Raw genomic sequence first — 18,460 nt, forward strand, 5'->3', positions numbered from 1 at the left:
GGTTGATATTTCAAAAGTGGTTTGATATGAGTTATTTGAGATCACAAACACTGCCCCTGTCCCCCTTCTTTTAAAACTTATGAGCCAAAACAGAAGGCATTGCTGGTGCTCAATTATTTTACAACTTTGGGAACCCCTGAATCAGTTTTGCGATCCAATTTCAAAAATGTGATGGGTCTGAATGCAGATTTGAATCGATCAGAATTTTGATCTGAACTGGTCAGGTCAAATTGGATCCGAGAAATCTTCGGATCTGATCACATCAGATCTTATCTGATCAATCAAGTCATTCCTTTCATATCTGATCAGGACCATCACCAGTCAAAATTTTCTGGCATGTACTAAAGTGAATTTCTTGATTTTTGGCGAATTTTTGAGAATCAAATTTCGGTCATAAATGAAAAATGATCAAAATGTTATCAAATTGACCTAAACAGCTGAAATTTGATACGTAAGTACTCTTTTTTCGATCCCCTTGGATCGATTTGAAATGGTTTCGAATCATTTCGAGCCATTTGGAGCCTGCAACAGATTTTTGAAATTTGTAATTTCCATAAAATTTTGCCCATAATGAAGTTGAAAAGCTGAAATTCACTTTATACCCTGATTTCAACATGCTGAGAGAACTGGAAATGGTTTCAAGCAGTTCTGAAGTCTACAGCAGCATTTTGAAAATTTCAGTTTTCCAACAAATGTCATAAAATCTGTTGGAATTTGATTTTAAAAAGTTGAGATACAGTTTACACCCTATTTTTGACTTCTTGGACAAATTTTATGGCTTTTATTTGAGTAGCTGGAATTTCTAAAATGTTTCTGGAGGCTCAAAAATGGCTTTAAAACACCTGAAATTACTGTATAGAAATTATATAATGATTTTTAAAAAGTTTTTCAACTTCATAGGGCAAAATTTTGTGGAAATATCAACTTTTGAAAATCTACTGGAGGCTCCAGAATTGCTTGAAACGGTTCTAACCTGATGCTGATCGATTTAAGAGGTTGAAAATAGAGTACTTACCAAATTTCAGTTTTCTGGTTGAATTTGGAGATTAATTTTTCCGCATTTTTGGTCCAAAGATTTTCAAAAATTCATCAATTATCATCTGAAATTTTAATTGGTGGTGTATTTTTCCATGTTCTTTCAATTTAGCTTTGTTCAATTCAGAAATTTTTATGACAATTTGGGCACATCTTTGCAATGAAATCTGGCTACGGAGGAGGGCGCAGAAATATAATTTCTCTCGTGCATATTCCACCCTATATATTTTTATCGATTCTTTAATTCAATTTCACAATACAAAAGGAAAATGAAGTTAAAATTCCAAAACATTTCCTCATCGTGAAAACTGTACATATTCGAAGTAAAATGTTGAAATTCGACTCTAAAAGCTCAGCAGCTGGCTCGCCTCGATACTTTATTTTTCTTGGCACACATCGCATATACGAAAAAGCGACGAAACTGCCAGAAAAAAGAAAATCATGAAGACGTTATATACGCGTTGGAAATATAATTTTTCCCGCCATACTGTGTCTTAATCGATTGGTAATGTTTCTCAGGTCATGACACGAAAACATAGAACCAAAAATTATGTACGTTGGTTTTTCTGTTCTCGTATATAGCAAGCAGTATACTACGTACAGCTCTATATAGCTAGATAGTACACCAAGGCGAAAAAAAATTTGCAAGAGTGTTTTTCTTCTCTAAGCTGATATCGCGTTCGGAATTCTAAAAAGGGTGCAAATATTAAAAACATGTTTGATAAAATTTTTCGCTTAGAATATTTTAATAAAAAAGCACCATTTAGTGTGGCGAGTCGGGAGTCGCGAGGCGATGGCGACAGTCGAGTTGTTTTGAATAGATTTCGTTTTTCGAATTGTTATAAGCTTCGAACACCCCCCCCCCCAGTCTGCGTTCTTCTCCCAGTACCATAAATGCCAACGTAAATATTTTACTATACACGAATACGTTTTGATAGAAAAGCTACGAGTCGGCTGGTCGAGCCACAAAATACATACGTTCTACTACTGCAGTAGGTTATACATAAGCCTGGAATACTGAAACTAAACGTGAAATTACGATGTAGACGAAGCATTATGATGAGCAGAAGGGGGACAGGAGAGGGAAAATGGTCTGATTTTTGTATTAAAAATTGTGAATTGAACCATTTTTTTGATTTGCTTTGAATTCTTGAAAAAAAAAATAATAATGAATTGTTCATGAGTAAAAAAATAATTTTTCAAATTTTCCAAAATTATCGAAAAACTGAAGGTGATTGAGGATAGTGCAACAAACTTTAAAAAGGGAAAGTTCAGCTTTTTAGAGTTGAATTTTCAGAACCTAGCCAAATTTCGAAATGGTCTAAAAATTGGAAAAAAATTCTTGGAACACCTTACATTTTTATGGCAAGAACATTTTGTCATTTTTTTTTTTGTGTTTATAATAATTACAAGATTATTACACCTGTGAGAGGGGGGGGTTTGTATTTGGTTTGTCAGGTTGGTGTTTTTTATTAGGGAAATGAATTTTTGTATTTCAGAGAGTTCGTCAGGGATTGTAGATGGGTTTTCTTTTATCTGTAGTAACTATAAGTCTGTTTTGTTTTAGTTGAGGACAGTTCGTAAATGTGTTGTGAGTGATTAGAGATTTAATATCATCAGGAGTGAGCGAGGTAAGAGGGGAGGGAGCAGTGGCTGTTTTTGCTAGTCTATCAACAGTTTCATTTCCAGTGATACCTATGTGGCTGGGAACATACATGAAGCTAATAGAGTAATCATAATTTTGAAGGATAAAAAGGGACTTATGGATGTCTTGGACTATGGGATGATCAGAAAAAATGTTTTGAATGGATAGCAGTGAACTTGGAGAGTCGCTTTGGATTAAGAATTTTTTATTTTCTGATTGAATGGAAATTATATCTATTAAGCAATGTTTTATGGCAGTGAGTTCTGCAGTAAAAATTGAAGCACAGTTGTGAATTTTGAAATTGAGAAATTTGTCATTAATTGAGTAAGCATAACCTGTATGAATGTTGGAAATTTTTGAACCATCTGTGAAGCATAAGTTATATTCTGTATAGTTTGATAACAGTTCTGAGTAATGACTCTTGATTAATAATGGGGAGTGTCATGTTTTGGGTAGTTTCTTAAATAGAGTTCCATTTGTATGGGTTTGAGAGACCAAGGGGGATAAGATATTGGTTTATGGATAAGGTTTACTAGGTCAATTTGTAGGTTGTTCATATTTTTGATAAATTCTGGGATTGGACCTGGAGTATGGAGGAAATGCTGAGAGCTGTAGACATTGAGTGATTTTTGAAGAGGGTGAGATGAATTATTTGCAACAGTTATTAAGAATTTGTTAGTCATGAGAATTTTCCTAAAATCAGGAGGAAGCTCTGCAGCTTCACAATAAATGCTATCAATTGAAGAAGAATAGAGAGTACCTATGCAGATGTGCAAGGAGGAATTTTGAACCGTTTTGAGAATGTTAGTAGTTTTATTTGAGAGGCTTGTAAAGCATGGACTTCCATATTCAATTTTACTACATAGAGCTTTGTACAAGTGGAGTAATAGTTGGCGTGATGGGTTATACTTTGGATTTTTAACAATTTTTAGTGAATTTAGACGTTTGTCAAGTTGAGCTTTTATGTTGAGAAAATGAGGAGTTCAAGTAAGTTTTTTATCAAAAGTAAGTCCGAGAAATTTGGTGGTTGGTTTAAAAACTAAAGGACGTCCTTTAAATTCAAGAATAGGTTCTGGGTAAGTTTTATTTCTTTCAGTAAAAAGCATACAAGGTCCCTCGGTGGCGTAGTAGGTAGAGCCGCGGTCCTCCGTTCACAAGGTACCCGGTTCAAACCCAGCTACAGAGGCAAGCTTGTGCGTGTAATTAAAAATCTTTCGTGCAATTATCATCATTACACGCCAAGTACCGGGGGACTACCAGTTTAGCCGAGCTAACAGATAATGCACGCCATCTGTTAGCAGAATCAAAAAGCTGAAACTGGTTCGAGCGTCTATAGAGGTCAACACTGAGGAGCTCAGGGTCTCTAAACTACCCGGCTAGCTCCAAGTTGCTTGTGTAGATGTCACTAGAAAGCAACGGGAAACTACTAGTGGAAGCTCGAAACAACGTCGATTCCCCAGAATAATCGCAGTGGCAATAGGCATTCGCCTCGCCCTGTTAGGGTACCACAAAAATGCGATTTCCAATGTCCTGTAAAGGACAAGGAACCACGACGACGACGAAAAAGCATACAGTGAGTTTTAGATTCAGAAAATGTTAGTCCATTTGATTCAGCCCATTTTTCAATACAATTGAGTGTTTTTTGGATCATTTTTGAGGCTAATTTGATGTTATTTGAGCGTATTGAAATATTATTAGTCCAGTCATTAAAGACCAATTATGTCCCATCTACGGGAAAAATTAATATCAAACCGATCTTTCGCAGATATTGTTCACAGAGATCCCTAAACAACATACTAAAAGTCCTGGCCCCTACGGGGTCTGCAACCCCCTCAAAGGGGGGTGGAACCTCCCCCAAAAATAGTTTTTTGCCATTTTCTCCCCCACATTGCATTTTAGCGAAAAATATGTAGCTAGATAAAAGAATCTACGTCAAATTTCCGATCTAATGATGTATCAACTTTCCTTGTATTTTCAAGGAGGGCGGAACTGCAACCATTTAAATGAGGGGGGTTTTCTGAAAAATACATAAAGGCTATAGGCGCCTAAGAGGGGTGAAATGGTCCCCGAAACGTTCGAGTTGATATTAGCATGGAAGGTAGGTACCATTGAGAAACTTCCGCGTAGAAAGTTTCAGACCCACACCCCCTCCATTTTTTAGGGAACCCCCCTTTTCTGAAACTTCAAAAACACTTTTCTCAGTCCCATTTCAACCGATTTTGAAAATTTTTCAGTATGTTGTGTACATCTTCAGTAGGTATCCCCACAAAAATTTTCAACCTCCTCCCCTCATATTTACCCTCAAAATGATGTAAAAATGTGTTTTAGGGAGGGCTGGGGGTAAAATGGGAATTTTGGGGAAAATAACCAATTTATTAATGAGTAGGGTGTCGTTTTCTTATGATTCGATATCGCTGAGCACGAATATGACGTCCGATTTTTTGCTACATTCATTTAGCCCTCTCCAGAACACTTGTGCCCCTCAATTTTTACTATTGTTAAAAAGCATAAAATAAGTTGAAAAACGGTATTTTGGGAGGTAAATATGAGGGGAGGAAGTTGAAAATTTTTGTGGGGATACCTACTAAGGATATACATAACATACTTAAAAATTTTCAAAATCGGTTGAAATGGGGCTGAGAAAAGTGTTATTGAAATTTCAGAAAAGGGGGGTTCCCAAAAAAGGGGAGGTGGTGTGGATCTGAAATTTTTTACGCGGAAGTTACTCGATGGTACCTACCTTCCATGCTAATATCAACTCGAACGTTTTCGGGGACCATTTTACCCCTCTTAGGCGCCTATAGCCTTTATGTATTTTTCAGAAAACCCCCCCTCATTTAAATGGTTGCAGTTCCGCCCCCCTTGAACATACGAGGAAAGTTGATATATCATTAGATCGGAAATTTGACGTAGATTCTTTTATCTAGCTACATATTTTTCGCTAAAATGCAATGTGGGGGAGAAAATGGCAAAAAACTATTTTTGGGGGAGGTTCCACCCTCTTTTGAGGGGGTTCCGGACCCCGTAGGGGCCAGGACTTTTAATATGTTGTTTAGGGGATCTCTGTGAACAATATCTGCGAAAGATCTGTTTGATATTAATTTTTCCTGTAAAAATGTCTTTAATGACTGGACTATATATCATCTGCAAAAATTCTTAAGGAAAGAGGTTGAGGAATAATACTACAGATATCATCAATTAGAAGTATAAATAGGATGGTGCTAAAAGTACAGAGTCTTGAGGGATTCCATTTTCCAAATCAAAATGTTCTGAGTATGTGTTTTCAAATCTGACTCTAAAGGTACGATTTGATAAAAAGTTTTGAATGAAGTAAGCTAAATGCCCTCAAATTCCAATAGAATGTATTTTTTGAAGTATTTTGTAACTCCATGCTTTATCAAAAGCTTTTTCAATATCAAAGAAGATGGAAAGTACAAATTCTTTATTTTGAAAGGCAGTATTGATTTCTTGTGTGAGACTGAAAAGATGGCCCAGAGTAGATCTTTTTTTCTGAAAGCCACTTTGAGAAGAACTGAGGGAATTTGTAGAGTCGATATACCAAGTAAGACATTTCATAACCATTTTTTCTAGAATTTTACATGGGACAGAAGTTAAGGAAATAGGCCTGTAACTGGAGGGAAGATGAGCGTTTTTCTCAGGTTTAAGTATGGGAATGACAGTTACAGTTTTCCATATTTGAGGAAAGGAATCTGAAGACCAGATTTTATTATAGAGATTTAGTAAGCCATTTTTACTGTTGTTAGAAAGATGTTTCAACCTTACATGGATGGATGTCATCTGGTCCAGGTGATAAATTTTTGATGTTGTGGTTTAAACAGTACAGTAGTTCATTTATAGAGAAAGGTGCATTGTATAGTTCAAGGTTATCAGATGAAAAATCAAGTGAGTACTAAATTTTCAGTTTGGTTTTTGATTGTTTGAAAAGCTTCACTATAGGAACTTGTTGCTGAGACTTTGGAAAAAGATTGAGCCATGGTGTTTGTTAATATTATGTGTGGTAGAAGAATGCAAAAATAAGTTTAAAAAATAACCATATAGAAAACAACTTTTTAAAATATTTTAAATTTTCAAAAATTCACCAAAAATCTAAAAATAAACTTGAGCTTTTAACATTTTGATTACAAAGATTTCGAGACGTGTTTTTTCGATCCAATTTGGTTTCAGTTCGAAGAATGCCAGTTTAAAATACCTATTCCTTCGTTGCTGGATCCACTGATTGTGAAACTGCACGTGACACTCCTCCATCTATAGGCACAATCCACCTCCTCTCCCCTCATTTTCTCACCCATTAAAATGCAAAACATCAACATCTTAGACACAATTTCAAAAAGAAATTCACCTAAAAAAAAATAAGGAAAATAAAATTCTACCATTTCAACGCGTGTTCTTCCTGTTTCTTTATTTTCCTGTCGGTTCGAACATTAGAGTATAAGTATAAGTGTATACATTTTAGAAACAGTCGTCGAGCTGTCGTATATAGGTAAGTATTTCCATTTCCTCAATACTTAGGCAACATGATGGGCGGGGGCGGTCGGTAGAAGGGGGTCAGACGGGCACGTCGAACGCGTAAAATGCATTCTTTATAAATTCGAATAGTGTATAAAAATCTGCTAGCACTGGATGGCATTACACACAGTGGTCCATGGTAGAGGTATAGTAGGTATTCAGCAGCAGCACTTTTTACGTAATCAAGCAAAAATTTTATGCTGATTAAAAAACGTTAGCAGGGTGCGCGTAGTGTGTCTGAAACAAACATAAAGGAAAATAGAACTCTCTTTTTTAGTGGTTTCGTTTTATGTTACGACGTGAAAATGGTAATGCTACGGCGAGCTATTTTCGCCCCGTCACATGAAAAATTGAACATGTAAGAATTACGTTTATAGTCGTGCCCGCATCTTAGCTGCTGCTCTTCGTCTTGGTCGTATCGTATAAACTCTCTCCGTATATATAAAGATACCCTCTAAACTATACACAGGATAGCTAAAGCAGATACTTTTTCGTTAAAATGAAACCGGATTTTTTCCCTCTAACCGAAATCCGCATCCGAGATTCGCAAAACAGCGCCATTCTTTTTATTGTCATAGATTACGAGCGAGCTGAAGGGGAAAAAACGACACACACAACGCACAGACACTTTGATAGCTCTCAACTTGGCTTATACAAATAAACACAAATGTAGCTTACATTAAGCAACGTGTAAATTTTCTATTTGTCGCTCCATTGAGAGATACGAGTGGGAGATGGTTTTTTTTCTCCGCTTTTTTTTTTACATGCACACACACTACCCGGAGTTCGCGATCGTCAACATTTGCAAGTTTCAAATTCTCGTATTGGTATTGCGAGGCGAGCCTACGTAATCCGTATAATAAGCGTTTTTCCTCTTCCAATTCCCAAATGTCAATCGAGCACTTGCCAATCTCTCCGAGGGAAACGAACCCTACTGCTAGTCCCAGTTGCAAAACATGCACATGAAATCCCCATCTAGCAAACCTATAGCTGTGAAATTCGACCAGCAAAAAAATACACGTTCGTTTATTTAAATGTGAAAAAACTGAAATGTGTTACGGGTCAGTTGATGCCTCGAATTTATATACGTTTATCATTAACCAACGTCGGTCGTTGTCGTCGTTGGTGATAATAAAGCTGTTACGTTTGTAAGCTCGCAGAAAACCACACACACACACACACACACACACACGCAGGCATATATTTGTAGCTTTGGACGATAAAACAGTGGTGGAAAAAAAAAGAAAAGAAAAGTTCGATCAAGTATGAACAATAACTCGAGCTGAGGAATACGTCTACATGGAATAACATTTACATAATACGAATAAAAATACTAAAGAAATCATCGCACGCGTCGTACTCCATGTAACTGCTCGAAAAGAAAATAAAAAAAAACCAGGGCCATGAATTTTTGATATTTTAAACAGCGCATCAACTCAACCAAAACGTCATTCCATCGCTATCTGAGGTTCAAAGAATGGGGGGAGGGGTGCGGAGTTTGCATGGTGAACGTGGTAAAATTTCATTTAAAAATTTCAAACTCGTCGAATTTTTGAGCCAACTTCGAGAGGGTATTTTTTTTAATGCGAAAATCACGAATCCTATACACGCAACAAACACCGCGCAAACAACCCAACTCGATAAAAAGTTTTTAGCCGAAAAAATAATTCGAATACATATTTTTTTTTCATCGATTCTTTGTATATTGGCAAAGTCAATGAATGAAAATTCGACGAACTGTGCTTGTGCAAAAAAATGAGTGTTTTTTCTACAAATTTTACTTAACAACGTCAAAGTTAAATTTGCGTGGTGGTATTTTCCGGTAAAAGGCTCCTCTCGATCGACTTGTCGACTCGAATAAGTAACTTTGTTCGATACACGAGAAATAATGTAGGAATAAAAAGCGTAGGATTACTACGAGTTAGGCATCAATAATGAAGTAGGGGTTTCAAGTTCAGATTGATCTCGAATAAACGCTCGAAAGTATCTACGCAATTAATTTAAACGTGCGAAATTCGTCGGATTAAATAATGCTTGAAAAAAAAAAAGAACGAAGGAAAATTCTTACTCGGATCGTATTTCATTAAACATTTAAGCCGGTGTAGCTGCGTTGCGAGAAACAAAACAGCCAAGGGAACTGGATGCAAGAAAGGAGAAAGTTTTATACTCTTAGTTTTCGAAGGACACGATGAAACGATCCATTGCTAAGGTTTAACCAATGATAATCGTAGCTCAAGGTGAATTAGTAAGTAGATAGAGGTACATATATGTGTGCTGTCTGCTAACTTGGCAAAATATACATAAGTATATCTGCTCGAACATGGAGCTACATAGCTACATGTTTATACTCCCCAACGGGTCTTACTTTTGGAGAATTTAATGGGTACATATTATATTCCCTCAACTGCAGCATATTACAAAATTCAATTTTTACTGGTTGAAATGAGAAAAAATATCGTAAAAGTCGATTGCAAAAACTTACTCAAAATAATTACTATGCCCCTAAGTCAATTTAAAAATTGTTGAAGCGAAGCTAAAATTAAATCTAAATTGTTGGTCTGTCATAAAAATCCACAGAAAATGCTGTTTAAATGATGAAAAAAATTTGGTAAAATTTGCTTTCAAGTCATCATAAATCTTACTCAAAATGTCCTAAAACTGTTGTAACCAAAATTTTAGGTGTTCAAGTTCGTCTTTAAATCGTTGGCTGATTTTGAAAAATTGAAAAAATTGCTGTCATGGTAATTTTCAAACTTTTTCGTACATATTTTTAATTTTTTTTTTCAAACTAAGTGAATCAGCGTGAGTAACTTTATTTTAACCCTTCCCCTTCTTCAAAAATTGTCGATGTTAGGCCATTCTAAAGCCCTCGACAAGTTTTTAGTTTCCTCCAAAAACTTCAACATTTTTTCAAAGAATAAAAAATGACCGTTAGCACTTACTTTTGGTTTTTATTTATTGGACATCCTCTGCATGATCATTTGGCTCGAAAACAATCACATTTTTAGACCATTTTGGAGTTTCCAGAGTAATTTGAAGTTTCTGGAGAAAATTGGAAACTCGCTGGAGGATTAAAAATGCTCTAAATTCGAGTGGAGTAGTAATGGAGACGCACTAGACGATATTTTAAGGAAAATTTGCTCCTAATGTGCTGTTTTTTAAAATGAAAACTTAATTTTATTTCTATTTTTTTTTTTTTTTTTTTTTTTTTTTTTTTTGGAATTCAAGTACATAAGTCATCAAAAGTTCATATTTGACTCTTCCAGGGCGATTTGAAGTTTTGAAAAGAAATTGAAAACTCGCTGGAGCATCCAGAATGGCCTATACCTACTGGTATTTTTAAAATTTTGAGACGAGGAGGGAGAGAGGAGGGGTTGGATTGAATCAACTATTCGTACTTATTCAATTTTTTTGTGAAAATAATTTCCATAAAACAACTGCAAAATTGTCATAAATATATTTTTTTAATTTTTTAAATTTTCAAAAATTTTCCAAAAATCCCCAAAGTCAATTTCAGCATTATACATTCGAGAGGATCGCGAAAAAAAAATACGCAGGATTTTGACCAAAATGATAAACTCGAGGGTTATCAGTCACTGGAAAATTTGAAAAGTGAACTGTAAAAGGCAAAAAATTTCGTCTTTTTGGAAAAAGCCAAGAAAATGTCAAGGAAACTGGGTAAAAATTATTGAAGCATCGATTTTTCAATTTTGGGAGATTTCAGTTGATTTGGGACATGAAAAAGTAAAATAAAGAGTTTAAAATTTGAATGCTCTCAAAATTTTCCGAAAGTATGTACTGATTTTTTGAATTTTTGACTTTTGACCCCCCCCCTACCCTCCTCCCCTCCCTTCATTCTCTCTCTTAACTCCCCGAGGGTCTCAAAAATATTATTCGTACTCTCACCAGATTATCCATATCATTTTCTTAGCCCAGAAAATTGTCAAATCGAGCGAATTTTCGCAGTTTAGAAATTTTGGTGCTTATAAATCACCTCAAACGGACCTCGTTAAGTCATTAAGGTCAATTTTATTGAGATCCCAAGTGCATGAATTTGAAAGAGATACTCTGATTTTAGGTTTGAGAGAATTGGAATGAGCTTAGACAGGAGATTTGAATGTTCCTATAGATTATTTCAACATTTTTAAAGTGTACTGATTTTTCAAATTTTCAGGGATTTCAAACCCCTCTGCCTTCTTTGTTCCATTTCATCGAAGCTTTCAATGCCCCCCTCCCCTCAGGCAAAAATTCATCACCACCCAAAATTTTAAGTGTTAAAGCGCATTTTTCGATCTTTGGTGAATTTTTGAAAATCAAAATTTAAGTAGTAAGCCAAAAATGAGAAAAAAATCAAAATTTTACCAAATTGACCTAGAAAGCTGAAATTTGGGATATATTCTATTTTCAACCAGCAAAATCGATTGGAAATGGTTTAAGCCCGATTTGAGTAGTTCTGGAGCCTCCAGCTGATTTTTTAAACTTGAAATTTCCACAAAATCAAATGACGACGTTGGAAATTCGAAATCCACGCTGCACTCCAACTTAAGCACCCTATTAATTCGACTGTTGGTGGGTTTAAGTCATTTTGTAGACTCCAGTGATGACCCTTTGAAAATTCTTGAGCCTCCAGTAGATTTTTGAAACTTGAAATTTCCCCAAAATTTCATCAAATATGCATTTGGAAAGCCAAAATTCATTCTGTGAACTAATTTCAATACGCTATGAAGTCGACTGCAGATGGATTTCAAGTCGTTTTGGAGTCTCCAGCGACTTTTTGAAAACTTAAAGGGCATGACTTGGTCAATTGAAGCAATATTTGGCGAATTTTGGATGGTCTTGAATGCCAATCTGGCCACTTTTCGACTCATCAATCACAATTAGAGGGCCAATTATTAAACCAATGTTTTGGTATGTAATCGTGATTGTGAGTCAAATGTGACTAGAAATAAGACTTTAACCAAGAACTGACTTTCGGAAGTTTTGAAAAATGTTTGAAAATTCTAAAAATTAAAAAAAAAAGTGCTGTAAGTATAAAATTATGAGATCATGTCAAAATGTAACTTTGCAGGAATTCTTGACTTCTCAGTTCTCTTTCTGAAATATCTCACCAGAATGGAATTTGAAACTTTGAGATTTTTTTTGCAGTGACATTTTTACCACTCCCTTTTTCACATTTACAAAATTTAAACATCATCGCTTGGGAGGGGATAAAATTTTGTTCATTTTTAAGTAGTTCTGAAACCTCCAATAGATTTTTAAAAGCTGAAATAACACATCTAATTTTATTCAATAATGTTGGAGAGCTGAAAATTGATTTTGTGCTCTAATTTTAACATGCTGTGTCGAAGATACGAGGGCTTCAAGTCATTCTGGAGCTTCCAAAAGTATTTTGGAAATTCTAGATTTTTAAAAAAAGACTATAAAAACTGTCCAAATTAACGTTAGCACGTATAAACATGATTGGAATTTGTTAAGTGACCCACTTTGACCGATCAGTTTCCGCATTTCAATTTTTCAGTCAGAAAAAATGATCAAATCAGGAACATTTTTCTCAAATTTTTATTCGTACCTATACACCACCTCAAGTCCTCAAATGGGTTTCCAGGAGACCTTTGCAATTCAAATACGAAAAAAATGTTCCATCAAGACTCAGCTGAAGTAAACAACTTCCATTTCACCTATACGTACTCTTGGAATCCTTCTAAACAGCTCGTTTGGCATTTGAAAAGGGCTTCAGTTTAGCTCTACCAACATCTCGGGCAGCAAATTCGTAAATTAAAAATTCACTCGAAACTTTAGCTGCAAGTTTAATGAAGATATCGACAATTCGAGGAGCGAATTCTCTTCCTTATACGAAACGTCTGCGGTACTGGTTGTCTTTGCTAGTACAACGGATCTCGGTAGGGAAAAATTTCTCAAGTTTGAGATGATAAATTGTCACGTTCCTCAATAAAGAAACAATCTCGGTCAGTTGTAAAGGCGTGTTTCGCTTTTCACTTTAGGTTAGACCGAGCTAGAACAAGGTGGCAGTGGTAGCAGTGGCGGTGGGCCACCTATTTATTTATCATTAGCAACAACGCTGGCCAGTGTAAATAAAAGACTACTATAGGCGGCGTAAAGTTAGGTTAGCAAGCACTGCAATGTCAAAATTACGCTTTAAAGAAGTTGCAAACTTGGTATAGCTTCTGGTTTCGTTTCAGTTTCAGTAACAACGTTTAGTTTTTATGAAAAATGTTCGGCGGCCTAGTTATACTGTAGTATAAATTGTAATGTGCACCAGCCAACAGAGGGTACTAAACGACGTGAGAGCTGTTTTTGCTGGCAGTGGTCTCTACTCCTATACCGTTCGAATGGCGGTTTTCCAGGAAATTTTTTCAATACTCGAGTACACACATACTACAGTTCGACATGTGCGAAAAAAAATATTTTAAATGTACGACTTTTAAAGGGAAAACTTGCGTTTGACATTTTGCCTTTTGTTTTTAACCGTTACAAGCTTTTATACGGAATGTTCTTTATGAAAGAATGTAATATAAAAGCTGCGTAGGTACTTACCATTTACTTCTCTCATTTAACCACCCGAAAGAGAAATTTTCTAGCTTTTCAAACGCTTTTCATCTCGGCGTCGCGTCGAGCTCGATCTGGAAATTCAGCAAATAAAACGAGTTACCTACTTGTATACTTGGTAAATACGAGAATTTAAAATTTCATCGTGCATTATATATTATATATTATATAGTATAAGGGTGTGTGTGACGTAAGAAGGATACGATACGAGGCGAGGGCGGGGTAAAGCTACGTTATTATACACGCTCGAAACAATTCGCCTCTCGAATCAAATTTTGTAAGAAACGATTCATCCGTAATATAAATTTTAACTAGAGCAAAAAAAATTCCAAACCGGAATTTTCATCTTGCTTTTTTCTCTCATTTTTATTGCCACAACAACAGAAGCATGGAAACTGTGCAGTGTGCAGTGTGCGGTGTATTCTCAATTTGTAAATTCTATAGGCACACAGGCACCCTGAGCTATGAGAGCTGCGTATACCGCGTCCTCATCAATGGGTAAAATTCAATCTTACTCCACTATACCTGGTGATATACGTGACGTAATTTATTTTTACCACGGCTATGGTACCGTGAAATAGACCTCATATGTCACGCGTCCGTCCGACCGTCCGACCGTCCGTCCATCCGCACAACGAACGCTGGCTATTTTCAACTAAGTCGAGGTTTTAGCCGCCGACTTTTTCCCGCTTCGGTGGCTACTTCGCGGAATATAACCCTCGTATATTATCGCATTCATCATGTAGTACATTAAACTTGATTCGGAGATTTGCTAAGACTCCTACGTATTACCCTGTGCTCATGTGCTGGGTAAAAATGCCTATACCTACTTCGTTATCTTACACGAGGAAAAAGATACGAGATTCGCGAGCTGAATTTTTTAGTGAGAGAGAGCCTATTTATAGAGAGAATACGCGTATGCTGACTAGAGTGGTTTTTATTTATACTTGTGATACTTTTTTTTTGAGATTTTTCCCCTGAAGTTGTTTGCGGTGTTTATGAAAATAAAAAATCTTGAAAATTTCTGCTCTTCCCCCCCTTAGAGTTTTTTAAAAATAAGCAAACATCTAAAATTTAAATGTTCATGTTTTTATATTTTGATTCTTACCCTCCTGCATGTTGAAAAAGGTGGAGTTTGCTTCCCACTCGAAAATTAAATAGAATCAAAATTTTGTTTTACTTTTTCATTCTGATCCTTGAACTGATCCATTTTCATTGGAGCAGCTTTATTTAAAAATGTTGCTCTTCCCCTCCCATTAAAGGAAAAGTTACCTAAGAATGCTCAAAAAATAAGAAAAATTTTTTAAGTTGAAATTTTCATATTTTTATTTTCTAATCCTGGGATTTGGTCCATTTTTGACAGAAAAACAATATTTAATTGTTTCAACTCCCAGCTCCTCCTCCTTGGTCAGAAAATCGAACTTGGACCCACCTAAATTTCTGAGTGAATATTTTTCACATTTGCGAGATCCTTTATAAAATTGGACAAACACTGTCTGAGTTCAAAGAAGGTTCATGAAAATGGAGTTGAAAGAATTTTAACCTAAGCATTGAAATTATCAGAAAAATATTGCGACCTTTATTTTTTATATCTTTTAATTTTTCTCAACTTTGAAGGTCTTCAAAAAATATAATTAGGTAGGGGTAACGGCCCAGTTTTTTTTGCCCCCCAAGAATTTTCTGAAAAATAAGCCACCAAAGTCATGAATCGAATTGAAAACCATATCAACATGTTTTGTGGTTCTTTTGGAACACAATGCCCTTGAAAAACTGCATTTTCCATTTAATCTTCATGGTTCAGGGGACTTTGAAAAATGTGATGTGAATTTTAGTCGATTTTCTTAACAAAATTTTAAAAAAGTGTGTTTTGATTTTAAGGATTGGACGCACTAATTTCGATCAAAATGAGTTCATGAGTACATCGCTGAATTCTACACGCTCTGGTCTATTAGATGAGCTGGTTAGTTTTCATCAAAATTGTTTTCTAAAAATTTTTAGAGGGGGTAAAAAAATAGGGAACGATTCAAGCCCAGTTTTCTATTTTTTTTTACCGGGTAAAAAAATAGAAAATCCATATTAATTTTTGTTCTCTAATTTTTTTACCCCCCACTATTATCAGAATTTTTGCTCGTTGAAGACGGTTTAAAGGCGTGATATAAATTTTATTCATTTTTGGGGAAGTTTTGAATGTATGGCTCTGAACTTTTGTAAATAATATTGTCTAAAAAACACTTTCTACAGTTGATTACATCAATGTAAATAATCAACCAAAAAAATTGAATAAAATATGATTGATACCCCTCTAATATAGGTTGTCTGTGAAAGCAAACAAAACAAAAACGGGTACAAAATTGAAAACCTTAATCATAGCAATAACATGGAAACAGAAAATTGTAGCAGGAACTTTCACCATCTATGTATATCCGCAAAAAATGTCTAAAAAATGGTTTCTTGTGAAAAAATGCGTTCAGCTGGTGGTCCAGGAATTTTAGAGTCCAAAAATACCTATGTATATTAGATTTTTTTGTTGAAAATTTGCACAAATAATCTTTATAAATTCTCAATTTTATTCTCAATTAGGTTTTCAAGCAATGAATACACTAATGATATCGGAAAGGGCACTTTTTGGCATGATTAATTAATAATTTGTCAGGAAACGTTGAATCTATATTGTTACTATTGAAAACACAGAAAAAATTGGGGGTAAAAAAAATAGCGAACGGGGGTAAACGAAGTAGCGAATGGGGGTACAAAAAATTGCGAACTCGTTTTTTTGCAAAAAAAAATTTTTCTGGCGAACCTAATGAAATTAAACTTTTGGCAAACACTGAATCTTGTCAACAAATGTTTGCTGATTTCAATGCGCTTTTCAGTTTTTCTCTAGCTTCATTAGGTCAGAAGAAATTTCAAGATATGTCCTTAGGGGGGTAAAAGAATAGGGCCGTTACCCCTATGTTAGGGTTCCTTCAATGAAAATACGATGTCGACTTGAGCACAAATCTGCCTTCCCAGCAACAATTCTACAGGTGACTTGTTCATTGTTTTATTAGGCATTCGACGATATAACATCAGGAATTGCTTCAATTTCTCATTAACGTCTTGTGGTGATGCATTCAACGTTTTTAACGCCTTCTTGAACGTTGCGTTGTAACGTTCGACTTGCCCATTTGTGGCAGGATGGAAAGGAGCTGACGTACGATGTTTGATGCCTTTCTATTTGAGAAAATTCTGGAATTCGGCTGATGTGAATGCTTTACCATTATCGCTGACGATGACACTTGGATAACCAAAACGTGAGAATATTTCAGTACATTCTCTGATGACTGTAGTAGCATTTTCGTTTTTAACAACTGAGATCTCCGGCCATTTGCTGAACGAGTCTACGAGAACAAAATATTTGAGACTCTAAAATGGTCTGGCAAAATCGACGTGAACACGCTCAAACGGCTGCTCTCAACTTTTCCAAGTTTGACCCAGCCACCAGCAAATACCTCGAGCAAGCAATTTCATCATGTGAAACTCTAAAATAAACAGAGTGCAATTAATTAAGTAGGTATCTGCTCTTTTAACGACGTGGGAATAACGATACGACTGCCACAAAAAATACATCCTTCTTGTAAGGATAATTTGAGTAAGTTGATATTGAAACAATCAACCAGTTCCAAATTGTGACCTTTCTCCAATGCTTCCATCAGCTTCTTCAACTTCAGTTCAACGATGATTGACGATGTAACTGGTAATTCTTCCAACACGTTCGTTTGAACAACATCAGGTTCTTGGTTGGAATCTGTTTCTAATGATGATGGAAGTCTGGATAACGCATTGACGTTGGCATGAGCATTGGTTCGGAAATATTTAATCTTGGTATGTATACAATTGAAGAAAAATAGCCTAATGTTGCATACGCATTGCCGAATGAACAGGTAAACCTTTGTCTGGAGAAAATATCTTCATAAGAGGTTCGCAATCGGTGATGAGCGTAAATTTACGACCATAAACATATTGGTGGAACTTTTTTATTCCATAAACGATCGCGTATGCTTCTTTATCAATGTGAGCATACTTCTGCTGCATTTGATTTAACGACTGAGATGCATACTGAATTGGGTGCTTGGAACCATCGGCAATCAGTGCAATAATATGGCTGCTACAGCAAACAGTGAAGCGTCAGTTGCCACAATGAGATTGAGAGCAGAGTTGAAATGCACCAAAACTCATTCAAACGATAATATCGGTTTAATTTTGAATTTTAAGGGATGGGAGGGGGCGGGGTTATATTTAAAAAAACAGGGACCTGTTTTCAAATGAAATACCATTTTTCAAAAAGTTGATTCCATCTCCTTCCAAAAACCACCATCACTCATAACAAGTTTTGATTTGAAAATAAAATACTCCAAAAAACCAAATTTAGGGATTTTGGAAATTGAAGATACCTATTCACCAAAGAAAGAAATTTTTCAAGTTTTTCCCAATAAAAAATTTTCACAGCATGTGTTTCGGCTTCTGTTTTATTTGATTTTTTGTGTTTTTTTTTCGTGTGGTGAGGGGGTCCTTTGTACTTACATAATGGGCCAATATGTATTGCTTGAGAAAAAGAAATAAGTTTTTTTCCCAGGAAGAAGATTATTGGGGAAAATTTTGACGTGGAAACCGAGAATTTTGAAAAAATTTTCGAGTGAGTAGTTC

The 18,460-nt window shown here is 35.6% G+C and overlaps 1 protein-coding gene across 1 annotated transcript in view; it reads right to left on the reverse strand.

Annotated features, from left to right (window-relative positions):
• kek2 (kekkon 2) overlaps positions 1–18,460 on the reverse strand; it is a 597,210-nt gene that overhangs the window by 422,143 nt on the left and 156,607 nt on the right. The window contains exon 2 of the mRNA XM_065365265.1: positions 13,763–13,848. The gene's annotated coding sequence lies outside the window, so the exon portion shown is untranslated. The remainder of the gene's footprint in view (positions 1–13,762; positions 13,849–18,460) is intronic.

Source organism: Planococcus citri, chromosome 5 (genome assembly GCF_950023065.1).
Source record: "Planococcus citri chromosome 5, ihPlaCitr1.1, whole genome shotgun sequence".
Classification (NCBI taxonomy): domain Eukaryota; kingdom Metazoa; phylum Arthropoda; class Insecta; order Hemiptera; family Pseudococcidae; genus Planococcus; species Planococcus citri.